Source organism: Pinus tabuliformis, chromosome J (assembly GCF_031772625.1).
Source record: "Pinus tabuliformis cultivar Carrire ecotype Pingquan chromosome J, CPIR1, whole genome shotgun sequence".
Classification (NCBI taxonomy): domain Eukaryota; kingdom Viridiplantae; phylum Streptophyta; class Pinopsida; order Pinales; family Pinaceae; genus Pinus; species Pinus tabuliformis.
The window spans coordinates 1513215150-1513238398 of record NC_142295.1 but is presented as its reverse complement, the minus strand read 5'-3'; the positions used below and the strand labels follow the sequence as shown (position 1 = coordinate 1513238398).

Here is a 23249-nt window from a genome sequence, read left to right as displayed (position 1 = left end):
CCCCCTAGGTTCTCATATCTATCAAGGGTCCCTATGTAAACACAATTTTCCAAAACATACAACATCTAAGAAGTTATATGGAAGAAGACCAAAATTTCGAGAGAATTAACAACAAACCAAAGAAAAATGCAAACAAAATTTTCTCCTACGTACAGACAAAATTTTATAAACTTACGATCAATCTTATTGTACATTTCATTATTTCTTGAAATTTGACAAGTTGGTTGTCGACACTCGCATTCAGGAAAAAATAAAGGTTTGACTACTTCCGAATCTATTTTCTGGTTAGTAATGACTTTGACAATGTTCTGAAAAAACAATACAAGAAAACAAAGAATAGTAAAAATTTCAGATGTGGAAGAAAAGAAAATGAAAAGGAAAAAAAAATTGAACTCCCTACATTGTTCCAACAAACACATTACATACAGATTCAGCCAGGGTAGTTATATTAACAATATAGTCGCTACCAAGAAACAACTAACCCTCTTAGCCAACACAGTCTCCCAAATTTCCAACCATTTTAAGAAATTCTTCATTCATATAGTTCTTATCAACTCCAAAAATGACATTTCTTTCATTGTTTTCACAGAAAATACCATTGTTGTTCATATGAAGACTCTCTTTGGAAACACAATATTCCAAAAAAAAAAGAGAAAAGTTAGTAAACCTTCAAAAAGTATAAGTTCTTTAAAATCATAAACATGAAATGAAACAACCATCAAAAAAAATTTCACTACAGAAAACCACAGCTCTTTTCATACTTACGACTTATAGGTCCTCCTTCTTCATCATTTGCTAAAGCTCTTTAATTTCATTGATACACAACTCTTTTCCGTGCTTTAATGACTTACTTATTCTTTTGATATTGTTTTCATTAGTATTCACTTAATCGTTGTTGTGTGACAGCAGAGGGAGGTGTTTTCACACCACTCTTGCTTCTAATTTCACTCATCATTTCTATGATAAAGTTAAAGCTAGTTCAAAATTTGTTTCACATTTCTGTTTGATGCTAATACATACTCTTCAATCTTGAAATAACTAAAAACTAACAAAAGTGTAGAGAAGAAATATTGGAGAAATTATGTTTCCCACGACAAACTTGGAACACATGCAAAAATGTTCCCCTTACACATAATCGATACAATAACAAGTTGAAGAAATTAAAAACAAAGAAATACGAACCGCATTCGAATTTTTCCATACGTATGTCGTCAATATAACTTCAAAATGTGAATTACAATGATGCTAAAAAATATTTAAAAACCTATAAAAGGTCTTCTGTATTATCAAAAAACAAACATGTTCAAGACTAAAATGTTAAATGCATACATCCACACATATTGCACCTATGTGAAGAATACAATCTGCATTATGAATAACCAAAAATACATTTCCATTTTCAATGACATTATCAAAATCCTCCACCATTTGTAGATACAACCATGAGGTTATCTCCTTAATATATGTTCAAAATGTGAATTGCAATGATGTTCAAAAAAATATTTAAAAACATTAAACATACATAAAGTGTTCAGTAATATATATAAAAGAACATGTGCATGCCTCCAACGCTAATTGAACACATCCACAAGTAGTGGAGGTATGTCAATAATAGAATCTGCATTAGGAATCGGTGAAAAAAGATTTCCATTTTCTATCACATCATCAAATTGTTCAACTATTTGTAGTTTGAAGCATGATGCTTCAAACACGAACAATCCATGAACAATTGTTGTTTTGCACAGTCCACTCAATAAATCATACAACTTTAACTGTACACCAGACCAACCAAGCATAGGGATTTTTTCTCCAACTATGTGCAATTATACGTAACCTACACATTTAGTATTTATATCCAAATATACATATTGAAGAAATGACCATCTATGTCCCCAATAATCTTCAAAAATTCCAAATTTTGCTCTTTCGATAGTCGACCAAATTCATTTTTTTTATCTTTTCAAGTGACCAAATAGACATGCCACCATTATTAACAACACAAACAAGTTGATTCTTGTATAACCATAATGACATAAATCATATGTCAACAATAGGAACAAACGAGTAACCCCAATTATTTTTGTTCAATTCCAACCAGTGGATAGTGTAACCATAAGTAGGGTAATCTTCATAATCTTTGTCTAGATATAACCAAGAAAAATTTCTTCAAATAATATAGCCTCCTTTGGTGGAGTTACACCACCGTATGGAAGCTCCGTCCTCTTTCAAACATCGTCAACACTACTGCAAATGAGAAAAAGTGAGTCCATGTTTTCACAAACATTTTTCAAAAACATCCATTCATTATTTCATGGACTGTATTTTTGAAATAAATAGAAGAAGCCTCGCTCCCCAACACTATGAAATCCAACATTTATAAACGTCTTCATAAAAGGGTTGACAATGAAATAGTTTTTTATGCAAACAAATTCCAGGCATGCTGAAGAGAATCATTGATCCCATTATACATTCAATTTTGTATGCAGAATGAAGAAAATGAAACACCATATTTGACAAGTGACCACTATTTTTAAGTTATGATGCTAGGAAGAAATCATTGGGAAAATGAGTGGAGAAAGAAATAAATCCTAACTCTTTCTCACGACATCAATCAAAAGTCACAAGAAAAAACAGGTTTTCCAAAACAAGACATCATTGTCTACAAACCAACTTAAATTTCATCAACACAAAAAAGAAGCCAATGAAAGAGAATCTCAATAATGTCAAAGGGGGGAAATTTCTAAATAGCAGTATCCATTCCAAAAGAAACAACCGTTGTTGGAAAAAAATGAAAACTTCCCTTGTGTACTGCAAAGAAAAAAAGAAAAACGTTAAATGACAATAGCAACAACATTCATTGACTATTTTAATATAAAAATCAATTAGGAAAACAATCCATTTTCATCATTACTTGGTTTCTATATAATCCAATATTAGACTAAACAAAATAGCGCAACTTAAAAATCCAAAATTATTCAAATTTATAACCACTGTGCAAGAACCATTGTTTCAAACATTTTGTCAAAGATGGGTGTTGACAAGGTTAATCCTCTTTGTGGATAGAGGTGATCCCTCTAGCCCAATGAGTGGGTCTAGCAATTGAAGTGACAATCAACTAGACATCTTCGTAGATTATAATTGAAAAGAAGAATGAGAGAGATGACCTATCTCACTCTGATGCTATTCTGATTTCCTTTGTGGAGATCCTTGAACCGCTTGTGTCATGGACTTGTTCCTGCTTCTTTCAGTTCTTATGTTCCTGCACAAGTGACCAAGAGACAACAAACCATGCCAAAACTAATAGAAAATCCAATAATAACTTAGTTGATCAAGGACTACCAAGCCAATACATATATGAACATAATAGTAATTTAGATGAACACATGGTGCATAACCTTTTTAATATAATATTAAAATTGAGATTAACAATAAATTTATATTTGTGAAAGAGAAACTTTGTAATTTATTTCTTATACATTGCCATTTTGTTTCTTATACAATCTCAATTATTAAAACGCTATTGCTTTTACATAAGTATTTTAAATTTTTATATTAAAATAATAAATTTAATTATAAACATTTAGATTAATCATAAACTTTATAGTATTCAACTTTAATATAAATAATTGTTTTCATTTCATTGTACTGCTTAGTTATATGAATAAAACAAAACACTAATTTTAATTTTAATTTTATTATTTTAACTTGCTCAAGCTCTTTTGCCTCTTTGTTATTTTTATTATTTTAAAGTCAAAATTATTTTTCTTAAGAAACATTGATTTAGCATGTAATAAAGTGTATATATAATCTTAATTTTTTTTTAAATAATTATGAATTTATAGTATTTTTTTCCCAATTGGAATTATTGATGATCACTAATTGAACTTTAAATGTCACAAAGTTACACGTAGTTATCATTAAAAAAATAGTCTTTCTTAGAAGGTATAGTTACAAAGTTTTTATGTTTATCTCAAGGTTATGATAAATTCAATATAGTTACAATGTTTTATGATTATATGAAACTTATGATACCACTTGTAACATCTAAACCATCTGACATTAAAAAAAATTATTTTACTACACCTACTTGTTAATTCACGTTAACTCTTGGTAAGATCTTTTGCCACCTATTCATACATTTATTTCATTTATGGCATTACATAAATGTTTAATGGAAATATTACAATGTGATTTGATTTCATTCAGAAACATTAGACCCCTCCATGTGGCAGGATTCGATGCACCATGACAACATTTAACAGGATGGATGGCTCTCAAGACTACCCTTACGCTCTCTAGGTGTAACCCATTAGGTATGACACACAATAGCCATCCTACGCTTGATCCACCTCCAAGGAATCTGACAGCTCAGGTGCTCCAGTGCATGAATACACCTACTTGTTAATCCATGCTAACTCTTGGTAAGATCTTATGTCACCTATTCATACATTTATTTCATTTGTGGAATTACATAAATGTTTAATGGAAATATTACAATGTGATTTTATTTCATTCACAAGCCTTGGATCCCTCCCTGTGGTAGGATTCGATGCACCACAAAAACATTTAATAGGATGGATGGTTCTTGAGACCACCCTTATGCTATTCAGGTGTAACCCATTAGGTCTGACACACAAAATCCATCCTACAGTTGATCTACCTCCAAGGAATCTGATGGCTCGGGCACTCCAGTGCATAGTTAAGGTAACTACCGAAGGGTGAAAGGGTGAGCATGGTAATTTGTTGCTTCATTGTGTCGAGAAGGAAGCTCTTCAACTCCCTTCCACCTCTACCTCCTGCAATCACATCTTAGTCTATGTGCTACCACAGTCATCCACAGGTGTTCTTTTAATGGTCCTCCTTCAAGTTTCCTTGATTGCCGACACCGCTCACCATGTTGTCCTTGAGGTATACTCTGCGAAGGGTTACTCTCGATTCCTTTTCCCACCGCAACATCTCCAGCTTACCCATGAAGGGCGGCTACAACTTCGATGGGTTAGGGATTTGTTTGCTTGAGACGGTGCCTTCCTTGGTGGCTACCTTTCTCACAACAAGTTCAGGTAAGGGTATTTTCCTTTACTGTATCGAAGTTACATATTTACTATCATTTCATTTTTCATGAAACACTTGACCCATGTTACACTTTGTGGCAAGTAGCTCAGTTTCTCTCCTTGTTGTTGGTCATGGAGGACAATGACGGGTTTTGATAGTGACCAAACTCGAGGGTCTACCAGGTTGGTTTCTGGCTAAACTACCCTTAGAAGTGTTAAGAGAATTCCTCTGGTCTTCGGCTAAGAAATGTTATCGCTAGATTCGAAGTGCTTGGCTCATTCTGGAACCCTCTTCTCTATGTTGGTTGTTTTATTAAATTATATGTAACTCAACTTTAAGTTTTAGATAAAATTAATTTGCTCCTAGTTACAGGTCATGGTCTATTCCAAGTTATAATATGGTATAGTTTTGTGGAAAGAACCCTTGTTAACTATGAAAACAATATATGTCTCTGTATGTTATGGGTTCATATAGTCTGCAATTAATAGTTTTGTAATTTTGATGGAAATTGTTTTCACTCTGCTAATCTCCTTTTTCAAGTTAGGATACCCATATTGGAATAATGTTTTTCTTAACAGTTAAAGTGGCAGGTTCTTGAATTCTTATTTTATACTTGTAAAAGGAATTATCTGTAGCCCTACAGGAAGGGTGTGATTTAATTGTTGCACAATTTTTACAGGAAACTTAAATCTTGTTGTGATAAAAGAAGAAGCCATATTATTATGTGATGTCTAACTCAGCTAGAAGTTTTGTGCTTACTGTATGAAATAGTAAATCATGCAAAATTACTTTGCTATGAATTATTTACTGCCTCAAACTAAATACTGTGTGAAACTTTGCTCATTTCAGCAAAGAGAAAAGTAAGGAACAGGAAAAACCTCATCATATGTAAAATGAAATAATATAATGAAAATAACAACTAAAGGAAAGTGAAAGGTTCTTCTCTTTTGAAATTCTTTATTGTTTGTTGATTACTAAAAGAAAACAAGAGAATTAACTAAGTAGTGGATGGGATATTACTTCACTTTTTGCGAGTGCAAACATGTCACGGTATAGGTTAATGTGAGAGAACGACATTAGGCCGTTGCAGTCGAAGACTTACTTATTGTAGGGTCTCAGAAGAGGGAACCCTCGTCCATTAATGGAGAAAAGGGTCGGCATTCTAGTAATCAGTATAGAAAACAAAAACTATAAGAATAACTCGTAGAGAAAGGTTCATGCAACTAATTCTGCTACCTAGGTTAGTTAGATGCCAAGCTATTGCAGTAGCCTCCCAACAATCCAAGGTCAGAGACCAATTCTACGTGTGAGATAAGCCTTTAAAAAAGTTGACAAATTAAATGGTGCACCATTAAGCCACAGTTATCATAAGTGTCATATAAACATAAAAAAATTGTCACTATATAGAAGTTACTTTGTAACTTTGTAACTATATTTCCACAGGCGAGGGCGCCTCCTGGCTAGCTTCGGCACTCCAGGTGTGGTACTTGTGTAAACTCCTGCTCACAGTAAGGGGTTCTTAATTTTCGGCTTCTCGTTAATGGAAGCAGCAGGGATACAGACATTATGGTTTGGTTTTTAATGTTTTCTAATTATTATATTTTTAAAGGCTTATGTAAGATCCACTGAGACTCCTAATTACAATTTGGAGATGGTTCTTCTGTGAAGAAACCAGTTCTTTCATTTGCACTAATATTGTTATTCTGTGAAAATATTATTATATTCATGCGCACATAATGTTTATGGTTTGTTATTTTGAATATATGTATACTTTTCTTTAAATTTTTATAATTCGTTGCTTGAATTCTTTGCATTCGGGGTTCCTTTAGTTAGGACCATCGTGGAGAGTCGAAGGTATTTGACCGACACTGTTAGCTTACCCGAGTTATTTTATAGACTTTCAAACATGACTTATCTTTGAAAATATACATATACCTCATCATAAATTACTAACCAATTATTTTATATGTTTTTTTTAATAATAACAAAATGTTAATTCACATTAACAACTAGTGCACTAAAGAGCTAGTCTTATCTTATAGAGTTAGTCGTTATAGCATACTATAGCCTCAATCCACTTAGGCATGACCCTCAATCATTCCTACATGTAGGAATCACCCTCTTCACCTCAAAGCACGAGTTCCTACAACACCTGCCCATCACCACATGTCAGAGATAGGAGAGGAATCCTACAGAAGGGAAGCCTTGCCGAGCAGAACCAGTAAGAGCTAGAAGCACTCTAATCAAAACCCTAGTGCATTGCAGGAAGTGCTTTAGTGGATGCATTATTTTACGGCGAATAAGAATGGACATTATCGTTTTGATTTAGTTTACTATTATAATTTACAACACTTGTTATAATCATTACCGTTCAACTATTCAACTATTTCTGTATCTAATCTTGTGTTATATCTTTAATTAAAACTTTACATAGGAATTACGAGGAAATTCATACTTTCAATATAAAATGTCGTTCATTTTTCTTACTCATTTAAAGAGAGACGGCCACTCTAGTATTCCTCAGCATCTCTAGTATTCCTCTGCAATGCCAAGATTATGAATCACACCTCACCCACACAATTCTGTTGTGGAAGAAAAGTCCAACAAACAAGAACTCAACAACCCAACCTTCCATAAAATATGAAATTCTGCAAGCATGCAAGTGGTCTCAACATCCACGATGATGGCAACCATTTTGCAATCCACCCCCACCCCACCCGTTTTAGCATCCATTTATAGAAACAATAATTAGTAAAGACCGGTACAAGTAGTCATTAACCTTTACAAATTATTTTTTTAACTTTTAATAACTTTTACCATAGTAAATTACTTTTAATAATTTACTTGTAACATAGTAAATTAATTTTTTAAAGCCTAAGCCTAGCTCGAATGCTTTACGAGAGGTATTCAGGAAATTGTGGCTTCCAATAAGGAAAAAGTTTGTTTATTTGACCTTGGTCATGGAATTCATGGAAGCCAAATATAGTAAGATTTGTTTCAAAATAACTTCTCACGGATTTTCGTTAAAAAAAAACAGTAACATTTAACTTTAACATATTCTTTTTAACTTTGAATAATTTTTACCATAGGAAATTACTTTTAATAATAGTAAATTAATAATACAGTAACATTTAACTTTAATATGTTCTCTTTAACTTTGAATAAATTTTATTACAGTTCGAGACTAAATCTTGCCACCTATTTCATCCTTTGCTTTTCCCTTTTCGTAGTCGTTGATTAAACACTCAGACGAAGAATATGCTGGGCATATTCGATCTTCAATATGCTGGGCATATTCGATCTTCATCAAATCTGTCTATCGATTATCAATACAAAACAAAATTCAACCAACCCTCTTCCACAAAAAGTTCACATATATCTGCCTATCGGTGAATTAGGTGGATGGTAGGGATTTAACCTCCAAGGAATATTTTTAATAGTAGTCAGTAGTCAATATAGAGGGTTGAGATTTATATCAAAAATATTTATGCTCTTTTTCTTATCATATACACAAGTGTCACTAACTCTTCTTGCATTGTTGCTTTATTATATTTTACTTGTTGAGTTTTCTTTTAAATGTATATATGTTTTCTTTTTGTAAGTTGTCTTTACATTGCAATAGAAAATATTTACATCAGTTTAATAAACTTACTATCTTTGTCCTGCCACTTTGGGAACCAAACCAGAGGTAATAAAGCAGAGAGTTAAGAGCTTTAAAAATTAGAGGAGAGTCCATGAAAAACATATACCAAAACCTTTTGTTGCCCCAATCAGGGGGGAGACCAACAAAAAGAGACAAATATAACAAACTTGTTGAGCTACAAATTATGTGCTAACAATAAAGTTAAACATAACTATAACCAAAATCCATTTATCTCATTGCTTTCCACCCACATCAAGACACTAATCTATTGAGTTGTTATTTCCTAGCATTCATGTTTTACTGGGGAAGGGGGGAAGAAATACCAAGAAGAATGGTTGAACATAGAGAGTGTATCACAACCTTCATTGGCTAATAGATTTGTGAATTGATTAGACAATCTACATATATGTGAGGGAATGAAACTAGATAATTGAGGAAGGAATTGATTGGTGAGATTCAAGGAGCTTTTGAATCTCCATCTTTTGGTTATTTTTAGATAGGAGGATCCATGGAGGAGTTTAGTAATCAAAGAAGTAAAAAGATAAGATTCACCTTCGAGGATAAGGCAAGAGAAATTGAGGGTAGAGGAAATCTTCAATACCATTTCAAGAGATTTGATTTTTGTTGCATTATTACTATTATGGCGAATTCAACCAAAATATAGATGAATGTTTCTATTATTTTTTAGAAAAATACTCCCCCATAACCTACAAGGATAGTGTTTCCCTTAGAGGCAACATCGATGCTTAGTTTCATAAAAATAATAGGGGAATACTAGTGTGAGGGGTAGGAGGGAGTTAATGAGGGAGGGGGGATGGGAGTTGAGCAGGGGAAGCGAGCATATTGAAAGTAGAAAGACTAAGAACCTCAATGTATTGGAATTTCGAGTCTGAGGCTGACCAATTAGAGATAAGGATTGTTTCTTTGAGATTACAAAGAAATTTTTTCCAAAGAGAGAGGATGAGGTCTTGAGGATTACCAAAAATTCGTTCATTGTGTTATTTACATAGAATCCATAAGAAAAATCCAAGTGAAAGAATCTCAATTCTATTGAAAATGGGATTGGATAATGGAGAAAGTGGCCAATTATTGATCAATTCTAGGGAAGAAGTCTCCAATTAGGAAGGTTGTCTAAAGAGATTGAAGCAATGGTTCCAAATATCATGAGCTAGAGGACAAGAGGAAAATATATTCATGATTTTCTTTACTACCTCAACACAAGCAATAGAATGAGAGATCATCATAACCCCTAGAGGAAATATTTTCATAGGTTAACATTTTTTTATATAGGACAGATGAGAGAAAATAAGTTATCCTAGGTCAAATCTTCTTCCACCAAAGTTTAGACTATAACTATTTATTCAAAGTCTGAATGCTATTGGCCACAAGGAGGTAAGCTTATTTAATTTTGAGATAACCCTATGGCCAATATCCCCAATGAAGTTTATTTAAATCTTTAGAAAAATGGATTTTCTGTTGCAGAGAGGTTTCCTTGAACTGTTCAAGGACTTGGGATGATAAGGGGATGTCCCAGGAGGAGGGAGAATTCCATTGTCGATTATTGGTCTATGGGGAGATGTTTTCCCAATAATTAGATACAAGAATTCCCCTTTGAGATTCTATATCATAGTGTATATCTTAAAAATGTTATTAGGAAGAATGTTTGGAAAATTGATGCCAAGAATCATCCAAAAGTGAGCAGTTATTTCATCCTTGAATTCTTAGAAACAATGTTCTTGTATTAAATGTTTTTGTTTACAAGCCAGATTCCAAATAGATGATCCTATTGGAAAAATAGTTGTAGGGATGCCCTATTCATTAGAAATGTGGTTGTTGTATTTACTAGATCATATTTTCTTCCATAAGTCTTGACCTTCCTATATCCAACACCACCAAAGTTTGGATCCTATGGTAGTGTTCAGAGATTCTAGATCTTGGAAGCCCGGTACTCTTGGTTTTTTTCTATACATACTTTCTCCCAAGAAACTAGTTCGCATTTTTTCTCTTTTATTGCTTCTCCCCATAAGAAATTTCATTGAAGGACTTTAATTTGCTGAAGGATGATTTTGGGAGCTACAAGGAAGGAGAGAAGATACATGGATAAGGAATGCAAGATAGATTTAAGGAGGATAGTTTTGTCATACATGTTAATTGAGTGGAAATTCCAGCTGTGCATTTGGTTGGTAAATTTTGAATGAGGTTATACCAAATTTTGTTACATAGGGAATTGGGATCTAAAGGGTCATCTAGATAGGTAGTGGTTAAGGTGCTTTTATTGAAGCCCAAGATATTACTGAGATGAAAATGAATAGAAAGGGGAGTATTGAACAAGATGACCTCAGAATGTTGAGAGTTAATATCCATGCCTAAGGTAGCCAAGAAATCATCCAAGAGTTTTCAAAAGGGAAATGCTTCTCAGATAACTGGAACATCCATGAGCATCCACAAATTTCTAGTGCGGGGATTTCATATTAGAGTTGGAGAAGTGTAGACCATTGATGGCACCAATAGTAACAACTTGTTTTAGGGCCCATCCCAACCCTTTCCTTGATGAATTCCTCTAGGAGGGTTGAAGGCCTTAGAAGGAGAGTCATTAACTAAGATAGATAAGAAGGAAAAGGAGATAAGGGAAAGAATCTAGGTGATCCAGGCTTCCAAGAAACCAAACACTCGGAGGATTTATGAAATGTAATACTAGCTTAATATGTCAAAATCCTTAGATAAACTGAGCACGATGAGCATACTTTATTTTTCTTAATGATGAATGGAATGAACCAACTCTTGGGCCACTATTATCCCATCCAAAATTTGTCTTCCTTCAACATAGCCTATTTTCTCCAAGGAGATGAGTGATAGAAGAATGGGTTTCAAACAATTGGAAATAACTTTAGAGATCATTTTTTAGATAGTGTTGTAAAGGGAAATAGGACAAACACCATTAGGTTCCTATAAATTGGATTTTTATGGCACAAGGGTAAGAAGAGTAGAAATGAGGGAAGGTAGGACAACGTTTGTTGATCAAGGTTCCTCAAGACCTATCTAGACATCCTCTTTTATGAATGACTAACATGCCTGATAGTATTTTAGAGGTAAAGCCATCAGGCCCTAGTTCTTTTCTTTTAGGCATTCCAAAGGTGGTTGCTTCAACTTCTATGATAGTAGGCAGAAGTAGAGCCCTATTTTTCTCCATATTGACTAAAGTAGGGACGCATGGGTGATTTTTCTAACGGTTTCAACTATGGAGGGGGGAGAATCCAATAAGAGATGTTAGTAATATGAAACAAGCTTAGATTCAATATGGATGTGAATTAGAGCTTGATGCCTACCGAAATTTTTAGGGAGGAGATTTTATTTCTACTTTTATGATTAAGCATGGAGCAATCGAAAGATTTAGAATTTTTCTCGCCTTCTTTCAGCCATCTCATCTGTAATCTCTAATGCCATAGAATCTCCTCTTGATTTATATGATCTTTGAGATGAGTGACGAGGGTTTCTTCCTCTGCTACAAGGTATTTTGATATACCGTCCAGGATGATTTTCTGTTTTATTTCTTGGATGCATTCTTCAAGAGCTCACTGAGCTTGAAACATGCTCCCAAATTTGTTCTTATTCCATATTTTTATGCATCTTTCAAGATATTAGAGGCTTTTCTAATAAGAATTCATGGGAGAGCTTGGATATAAAGGAGCTTCTATCCACCATGTTTTGGCATTGTCCAAGAGGGATAGGTTCGAGAGCTAAAACATATCAATATGAAAAGGTTGATTCATAGGCCAAGTTTTGATGTGAATACTTAGATAGATAGGCCAGTGATCCGAGACTCTATAAGGAAGGATGGAGGCTTCTAAAAAGAGATCAGTTTCCATTATGTTTTCAAAAATAGCTAAGTTTTTTGTTCTAGAGGAAACCTGGTGCTTTCCTTTACATCAATTATTCTAAGTGAAGGTGTTATTGATGGCCTCTATATCCACTAGTTTCAAGACATGCATGGAATATTTGAAGTGAACTGTCTACTAATCGAGCCTTCAAATACCTCCCTTTTTCTCAAAGATGGAATTTATGATATTAAATCCTCTCCTAATTATCGACAGGTGATATTTCAACATCTGGTCTAGTCTCAATATAGAGCGAACGTAGTTCTATGTTTCACCAAAGATGTAAAATCCATAGACATTGATATATATCTCTCTAGATCTGAGCCTACAATTCTAAATTTAGTTGTTAAAATTAATTCCTTTTCCTAATAATTTGTGAGCAAAACCTCTTCAAGATGCCAACATATAGCTAGACCTCATGCTTGACCATTTGCATCAATGGCCAAGTTTTGGGATTCTTGTTAACATTTATAGATAATAGATGAGACTATTTCGTGAGAGAATTTTGTTTCTTGCATAATGATTATATCATGTTTATCTTAATGAATATGTGTCTTGAGAAGCATTTTCTTACCTAATCAATCTATGCCTCTTATGTTCCATGAGATGGTTTTCCTTGAGAAGAAGGGAGAGTTGACACAAAGGGCTTAGTCATTAGAGTAATTATGCCTTAATTGGCCAATAATTCAACTAATTATTTAAAGAGATTCTTTTTGTTATGTCTGCCTATACATCTATATTCTTTGAAGGGTCTATGTTATTATTTTAGGTTTTGAAGATTGCCCCCAATATTTTTTTGGGGAATGGTTGGAGTGAGCTCGTTATGAGTGCAACTTGGCCTTCTCTTTGAGGAAAAATCTCTTTAAGATCTAGATCCTTGTTCTTGCAATCAGTTGCCATTTCTTGTATATCTAAATAATTTAGTTCCATACCCTCACCTCCAGTTGGAATATCTTGAGAGAACACCTCTGTGATTAAGATCCTAATGTTCGTAGGTGGTATTGATTGGTGGGGATTAGAAGGGATGGAGGAGATTGTAGGAATTATTGAGTCGTCTTGGTGTGACCTAATACTAGTCAAGGCTAGATCTAGTTGAGAATACACTTGTAACATGAAAGATGTGTTAGAGGTTTAGCCAGTGAGGGATTCAAATTTTTTTAAGGAGTGGAGTCCAAGATTAGTTTCAGAAGAAATTGAAGCCTTTATATACTTACAATTAGAATTGAATGGAGTGAAACCTTTTCAATATTTGTGTGGGTCCTTAGATTGTTGCATTGTTGTGATGCGAAGAGTGTATTATTTGAAGAGATTACCATATTCATGGCAATGCTAAAAATAAAAGGTGATGTGTTCATAGTCTAGTGGTTGTTGCCAAAGATCATACCTGAAACAAGGATTAATGGAGGCTATGAGAGGCTAAGAAATGTTTGTTTAGACACATATCCATGCATTAGATATATATATATATATATATATATATATATATACACCTCATCTAGTGAATTCTGAAGATTTGACAAAGTGACCTAGAATTCCCTTGGTAGAGAGTATAGTTTGATACAAAATTGGGCATGCATAAAGCTTTATTTATTTGGACAAAAGCATTCAATCCAAAAACATAGGTAAAGTCCTATAAAATTCAAGAAATATGGACCTCCTTCAAATACCTATGTTCAGTTCTCAAGATTAGTAAAGATCAATTGAAGAATCCTTTGGCCCCTATTTTCATATCTATTTATCCTTTAAGCTTCCATTTGTTTGAATCAAATTGACTAGCATGTTTAATGGAAAAAAAGACCAATTTTTTTCCAATTAAAGAATGATCTTGCATGAATTGGATGTAGTGCTCTATTAGGGAAGATTTGATCTTGAATTTAGGATATTTTGTTTCTTTTGGAAAACAATGGCCTAATCTCCTAGCTTGTCAGGTTGCACTTGCCAACAAATTTGTGGAATTGTAAAGAGGAGCATTGATGTTTCAGAGTGATGTCGAAAGATTGTTTTCCCCCATCTCCATTTGTGATGCCACTTGGCTTGGCATCACTAGAGACTATATTGTAGGAGGAGAATGGGATGCCACTTTTTCCACCTAATGCATAAAGGAAACTAGGACTAGAGATAGATGGAGGAGAACCCTAACTACAAAATTTCCAAACCCTAAATCATATATTAATTTTTTTTATAAATAATGATAATTTAATGTAAAGTTACAATTTAGTTAATTTTTATGATTTTTTAAATCTTGGTAATGTGACAATAGATTATGAGATAAGTTTCTTGATACCTACTATAAATTGATTCTTATATATATTTACCACTCATTTAATTTATAAGGTTGTTGTAGTAACTATTCTTAAAACAAATTAAGAGTTAATTTCTGATAATTTTTATCACCATATTTAAAAAATTACAAAATTTAGAAACAATATTTACAAATAATAATTAATAATTACTATTTATACTATAGACTAATTATATTATATAAAAAATTCCATCATATATAAAATTAATTATTATATAACTTTTAAAATGTCTTAAATTTTTAAGGTAATGATATTTGAAACACATTATATTCTATTTATATAATAAAAAGAAAATAAAATTAGTTTCAAAAACAACATATAGCATAACGTTATGAAAACGGGAGTTCTATTATTTTTAAAATTTTCTTTTTAAAAAATTACTAAATACGTTGTTGAAAACTCTAGATTTTTGTAACCTTTCTCAATTGCATATCTAAAGAAATCATTTGTTAAATTAAATTGGCATAGTCGTAATCTATGATTTTGAAATTTATATAAAATATTTATGTAATTTTTTTTTTGAAGTTTTAGTAATTTGAAAACTCTAGATTTTGTAACCTTTTTCAATTGCATATCTAAAGAAATTATTTGTTAAATTAAATTGGTATAATCGTAATTTATGATTTTGAAATTTATATAAAATATTTATGTAATTTTTTAAAAATTATTTGTTAAATTAAATTGGTATAATCGTAATTTATGATTTTGAAATTTAAATTAAATTGGCATAGTCGTAATCTATGATTTTGAAATTTATATAAAATATTTATGTAATTTTTTTTTTTTTAGAAGTTTTAGTAATTTGAAAACTCTAGATTTTGTAACTTTTTCAATTGCGTATCTAAAGAAATTATTTGTTAAATTAAATTGGTATAATCGTAATTTATGATTTTGAAATTTATATAAAATATTTATGTAATTTTTTAAAAATTATTTGTTAAATTAAATTGGTATAATCGTAATTTATGATTTTGAAATTTATATAAAATATTTATGTAATTTTTTAAAAATTTTGGTAATTTTTAATTTTTTCTTTTTCTTTAAGATTAGGTAGTTATTTTATATTAATTTAAAAAAGGAAATAGATGTAACAAAGGTCATGTATAAGTTATTGTCTTACCACATAAGAAACCAAACCAGTAGTAGAGACTCAAAATTTTCAACGTTGTATTTTTTTTTAGCATTGAGACTATCATCTTTAATAAAATCATAACTAATTAAAATATATTGTTTGATATTAGTAGTCACGACCAATATATTAATCTGTAAATATAAACATAAACCTAATAATATTATGTACCACAATTAAAAATTGAAAATCAATAAACGGATATTAATCAAGCCACATTCTTATCCCAGCGCTTGGCCATTATATGTAAAATACCGGCTTCGAAAGGTCTCTTATTTCCGCGCGATATGAACGTTATACAAACACGATAAACATAGAATGTTTGTCTGTCTGTCTCACCTATTTTATTGAAATATAAAATCAGAGTACGGAGAGTCGAGGAGTTGGAACAGCCACGAGTTCATGCGCCCGGGGTAGTGTCAGTCCATTAAACCTCTCAGTCATATCCAACTCCTCCTGCCCATCCATTTTCTCCGGGAGCCTCCAGTTGAAACAATGCAGCAACTGTGCCATCCCAAACTCTACAACAAGCATTCCCAGTTGCTGTCCGGGGCATCCTATCCTTCCCGCTCCAAATGGAATCCACTCAAAGTTCTGGACATTTACATCCACCTCTGCCGCCCCAGTTTTTTCCATGAACCTCTCTGGCTTGAAACTTTCGGCATCCTCCCACGACTTTGGATTCCTCCCAATCGCCCAAAGGTTCAGCAGAACACAAGTGCCACCAGGGATTTGATAGCCCGATACACTGCAATCCTCCAAAGATAAATGGGGAATAGCAAGAGGCCCCGGTGGGTGGAGCCTAAGCGTTTCTTTGACCACAGCTTGTAAATAAACGAGAGACGACAGATCAGATTCTTGTACCATACGCTCCATTCCAACCACGCGTTCAAGCTCCTCCTGAAGCTTCTTCAGCACTGGCGGGTTTCTCAGCACTTCGGACATTTCCCACTCTATCGCAATCGATGACGTGTCCGTTCCCGCGGCTGTCGGGAATTTCTGGTTATTCCAAACAAAATACAGTGGAAAAATCCTCTGTTTCCACTGTTGAGAATTTTCTGATAAATTCTGAAACAACAAAAATATGAACAGAGAGTAATACTCTGTTTTCTGATAATTCAAAAACAAAAGAACAGAGCATAAAATAATACTCTACTTTGCCTCAGGATCAAAAATTGATCAAAATAATACTCTGTTTTGGACACAGAAAAATACTCTGTTTTTAACTCAGAAAAACAGAAAAATTCGTTCTCTGGAAACGGTGTTGCAGCAACACAGTTTTTTTTCAGTTGTTGTAACTTGTGTTGCAGCAACGCTGTTCGTGGTGTTGCAGCAACGTAAATTTTTTCAGTTGCTGTTCATGGTGTTGCAGCAACGTAAATTTTTGGTGTTGCAGCAACGTAACTTTTGACGTCAAGTATTTTTTGAGTTACGGTGTAACAGCAACAGGCAAAAAGAAACTTCTATTTATGAACGATAAACTAACTGATACAATAAGTCTTCCTCACGTAGAGGGATCTTCACAAAATATTATGCTAAAGAGCATCTTCCTCTTGACAGAGGGATTACAACAGGAACGCTTCAGTTCCACAAAACAACTATCTCAAAAAATTTCAGCACTGCTGTGCAATACAAAAAAAACTCTCTTGTTCTACACTGCTGTGTGTTACAAAAGGACTTTCAATCTATTTCCTCTATTTTCTACTTCTGTTTCTGTTTCTATTTATAGTGCGGGAAAGGGTCTTCACCGCTTTAACTTGCTGATGAAGTCTCTACTACTCATGATTAACAGATTTGATCTTTTGCTGTATTTCTTGAGTCGGTGGTGATGAAATCTATGACTAATAAATGCTACGTCGGCTCGAGGCTGGTTCTTTTCTCTTTCAGCCGTTCTGCTCATTAATATGATTGTTGAGAAGTAATGATGTAGTGCTGTATCTGATCTTCATCCTTCGGGAACTCAAAAATAATTAAAGAGTGAAAAGATGGTAAAGGCGGTGACATAAAAGATTGGGAGAAAATGTGGGGCGCCGGATCACGACAAATGAATAAAGTAGCTGCTGATGTTCTGTTCACTGCAGTTGAAATTATAATTTCAACACTCCCCTTTAATTTCAACTGCAGGGTTATCAGTCATACCCAGAAGTTTCCTTAAAAACTCAAAACTTTTCTGATCCAATTACTTTGTCAGAATATCTGCAACCTGTTCCTAGTCCTGCAATGTTTTAAAATGATTTCTCCATTGTTCACCAATTCTCTGATGTAGTGAAACTTTGTGTCTATGTGTTTCGTTCTCTTGTGGAATACAGAGTTCTTGGATAATGCAATAGCTGAGCTATTGTCACAAAAAATAACTGTTGTTGTTGCCTGCTCCTGGCATAGACTTCTCAACATTCTCCTCATCCAAACCGCTTGACATGCTGCTGCTGTAGCTGCCACATACTCTGCTTCTGCTGTAGACAATGCCACAATTGGCTGTTTCTTGGAAGCCCATGAAATGGGTCCTGAACCTATGTGAAAAATGTAACCAGATGTGCTTTTCCGGTCATCTACACTTCCAGCCCAATCACTATCTGTGTATCCAACTAAATCTGAATATTCTGAAACAGTATAAAATATGCCATATTTTTTGTATCTTTAACATACCTCATAATTTTCTTTGCTGCCTGCCAATGTGTTTCTTTTGGCTTCTCCATGAATCTGGAAATTAAACTAACAGCATACATTATGTCTGGCCTAGTTGCAGTCAAATACATGAGGCTGCCAACTATGCTCTTGTACACACTAGGGTCAAAATCTTTTCTGCTGTCCTCTTTGCTGAGTTTTAATCCCATCACTGTGGGAGTGATTGTTGCATTGCTGTCTTGCATGTTAAATCTGCTCAACACTTCATTTACATATTTTGCCTGTGAAATAAAAATTCCATTTTCATTTTCATTTACTTCTATTCCTAAGAAGTATCTCAGCAAACCCATGTCAGTCATCTCAAATTCTTCTTTCATGACTGATTTGAAATTTTCAATGAGGTAGTCATCATTACCTGTAAAAATCACATCATCAACATATAACACAACAATTAAAATTTTACAGTCTTTTTCTTTGATGTAAACAGTGGGTTCTCCCTCACACTTCTCAAATCCATTCTCCAGTAGATAGGAATCTATCCTACTGTACCATGCTCTTGGTGCTTGCTTCAGCCCATAAAGAGCTTTCTTCAATCTGCAGACTTTGTGCTCTTGGCCTTTCTTCTCATAGCCTAGAGGTTGCTCGATGTAAACCTCTTCCATTAATACTCCATTCAAGAATGTTGACTTCACGTCCACTTGGTAAACTTTCCATTTGTTTTGTGCTGCTATGGACAGCACTGCTCTTACTGTTTCCATTCTTGCAACCGGTGCGAAAGTCTCCTCATAATCTCTTCCATACTGCTGCTTGTATCCCTTGACAACAAGTCTTGCCTTGTGCCTTTATATCTTGCCTTCAGCATTACTCTTGGTCTTGTAGACCCATTTAACTCCAATGACTTCTTTACCTTTTGGTAGATCAACTAAATCCCATGTCTTATTTCTTTCTATGGCATTCATCTCCTCATCCATAGCTTCTATCCATTTCTTATCTTTAATTGCATCTTCGAAATGAACAGGGTCATCAACATGACAATACAAAGAAAACAGAGAATTCATTCCTTCATCATAAATATCACTTAAATTTCTGAATTTCTTACCTCTTTCATTCGGTGTGCAAGTGCTTGTAGATGCACTTGAATTTCCTCCTTGTGGTGTGCTTGGAGAAGCACTCTCATTTCTCCTCAAGGGTGTCTTTTGCTGTTCTGTTGTTGGCGCTACTGTTTGGGGATGTGTTTCAGCCAACTCATCATCATCATCATCATGAGACAAACAGTTTTTAACATTAACTGTTGGGAATTTTTGGTGTTGCAGCAACGTAACTTTTGACGTCAAGTATTTTTTGAGTTACGGTGTAACAGCAACAGGCAAAAAGAAACTTCTATTTATGAACGATAAACTAACTGATACAATAAGTCTTCCTCACGTAGAGGGATCTTCACAAAATATTATGCTAAAGAGCATCTTCCTCTTGACAGAGGGATTACAACAGGAACGCTTCAGTTCCACAAAACAACTATCTCAGAAAATTTCAGCACTGCTGTGCAATACAAAAAAAACTCTCTTGTTCTACACTGCTGTGTGTTACAAAAGGACTTTCAATCTATTTCCTCTATTTTCTACTTATGTTTCTGTTTCTATTTATAGTGCGGGAAAGGGTCTTCACCGCTTTAACTTGCTGATGAAGTCTCTGCTGCTCATGATTAACAGATTTGATCTTTTGCTGTATTTCTTGAGTCGGTGGTCATGAAATCTATGACTGATAAATGCTACGTCGGCTCGAGGCTGGTTCTTTTCTCTTTCAGCCGTTCTGCTCATTAATATGGTTGTTGAGAAGTAATGATGTAGTGTTGTATCTGATCTTCATCCTTCGGGAACTCAAATATAATTAAAGAGTGAAAAAATGGTAAAAGCGGTGACATAAAAGATAGGGAGAAAATATAGGGCGCCGGATCACGACAAATGAATAAAGTAGCTGCTGCTGTTCTGTTCACTGCAGTTGAAATTATAATTTCAACAGCGCCGAACATATCCTGCAAATACAATGTACATCATTTGCCAACAATGTATAAATCTTTACATTTTAAAGGTCACTGTTATTGAATGTTTCAATGTGAAAAAACATTTAACGTACGGCAATGACGCCTTTAATATGTTTTCGTTTAATTTGGAACTCCGTATCATTATCTTCGCAGATTGCCAGCAAAACGTGGACAAGATTAGGTGTGACGTTGGGGTCATTCCGCGCAATGTGTTCCTCTATCACATTGTTGAAGAAATGGTCTACCGTCTTGTGTATTTTCTTGAATCGCCGTCCCAAACCTTGCAAATCTAGCCACGCCAAGTATGGTATATAATCTGCGATATTGAAAGTACCGGCTAACAAAAAACTTTCTTTGATGCTTTCAATTAACTGTTGATCCGAGTACTTTCTGCCGAAGGCCATCCTGCAGATAATAGAAGTCGCAAGTGTTGACAGAGCTTTGCTAATGCTTGCGGGAACATGAGAGCCCTCACTGTCTTCAATAATAGAACGAATCATACAACACACTTCCTCCTCTTTTATGAAGCGGAAGGAATCCAAGCGTTTGGAGCTCAGCAACTGTAAAACGCAGATCTTACGCATTTGTCTCCAGTAAGCACCATATGGAGCATAGCCCACGTTAGAGAAATTATACGACAGATACTTAGCAGCCATGGATTGAGGTCTGCCAGCGAAAACGCGATCATTATTCTTGAGAAATTCCTTGGCCATATCTGCGGAGGAGACGACTAGGGTGAGGGCAGAGGACCCCAGGCGCAGAGACATGAGAGGCCCGCATTTGAGAGAGAGAGTTGCTAGGGCTTGGTGTGGAAGGTGTCCGAGCAGGAGGTGTAGGTTTCCAACGATCGGCAAAGGAAACGGCCCCGGTGGCAACCTCCGCTTTCTCACTTGGAACAAGAAACTCCATGACACCACTAATGTAACTAGGATAGCAGCAGCAAATTTAATGTAAAACTCGGCACATTCCAGCATTAGGCGCTCAGAATACCACAAATTCGCCATTGTTAGCAACTTAGCCACCCACAACGAATGAGGTACTCCACAGGCTCCTCACATCTATATATAACAAGAATTGGATCGGGGGCTCTTCAGTTTATCTTCGAAAGTATACTGTAAAATGATGTGATTGACGGTAACTCTGCACCTGTAAACCAGTAGGAGGAACCGCATTTTCAAATAAATAAATAAATGTTACTAAGTTCGTACGTTTCCATACGCACACATTTCCCAATAAAAAGGCGCGACGACCTTCATAAAATTAATGATATTCTGTTCACTAATAAGCACACATTAAACTGACAAGATTCTCGGCAGTAGATGTGTCTCTTTTCCTGAAAGTCAAAGTTGCGAAGGAAAGAAGAAAATCAATCGTATCCAAGAAGCATGGTTTGTGAAATATGTTTTACTTAATATATATGATTTAACGGTCAATTCATAATATAAACATAGAACATATATTTGGTAAATTGGTATATGTTTTTGTATACAGGAGAAGAAAAATAATGATATAGGAAATGTTTTTATTTATTATTATTTTTATTTTTACATAATTTAAAAATTTATTATAATTTAATTTAATATTTAATAAGCAATAGAGATATTTATCACTAGTTACTTTTATTTAACAACATATATTTCATAAAAAATAAAAAGTAAAAAATACATTTTTTTAGTGATATAGCAGTAAATATGATAACTTAAAATTATATTTTATAGGAAATAAAAAGTATATTTTTTTAGTGATATAGCAGTAAATATGATAACTTAAAAATTGAGTTGAGAACAAAATTTCAAATATATCTTACATCTTAAACATATCTTGAAGCTTAATTAAATTCTATTTGAATAGGATCAAACAGATTAAAGGACAAAATAGATAACACATTACCATTAGACTTGAATAGGATCAAACATATTAAAGGACAAAATAGATAGCACATTACTGTTAGACACCTCTAAGATGGATACTAACCCGGGATCTAATAGCAAAGTTTCTTGGATAACATACCCCCAAGACATTATTTACCCTCTATGTCTGAAAAAATTGCACATCATTATATTGCTCCTATAGCTAAAAGATTTTCCTTAACCACAATTCTGAAAAAATTGCACATCATTATATTGCTCCTATAGCTAAAAGATTTTCCTTAACCACAATTCTGAAAAAATTGCACATCATTATATTGCTCTTATAGCTAAAAGATTTTCCTTAGCCACAATTTTAAATAGACACTTAAGGCAACTCTTCCATTAAATTACTCCATAAAAACTTTTGAATCTCGTACAATTTGAATACTTTTACTTACTTTCAACAAACCATCCTTATCAAATACTACACATTTTTTTTCATATATATAATTAATTAAATATTTAAAATAAATATTATTTCTTTATCTTAACATAGTGTTAAAATCAGTTATATATGTAATTAATTCTTTTTATCTCATATATAAATAAATATTGTAACTTACATATAAATATTTATATAAAGATGTTTTAAGTATATTAATTTTTTAGAAAATTGTCATTTTAGATTTTTATATATAAAAATTGAATATATAAATTTAATCATTACTTAA

At 33.7% G+C, this 23249-nt stretch overlaps 1 pseudogene; it reads right to left on the bottom strand.

Moving 5' to 3' along the window:
- Nucleotides 1–16362: 16362 nt before the first annotated feature.
- On the bottom strand, nucleotides 16363–21724 carry LOC149233228 (cytochrome P450 71AU50 pseudogene; annotated as a pseudogene).
- Nucleotides 21725–23249: the final 1525 nt, after the last annotated feature.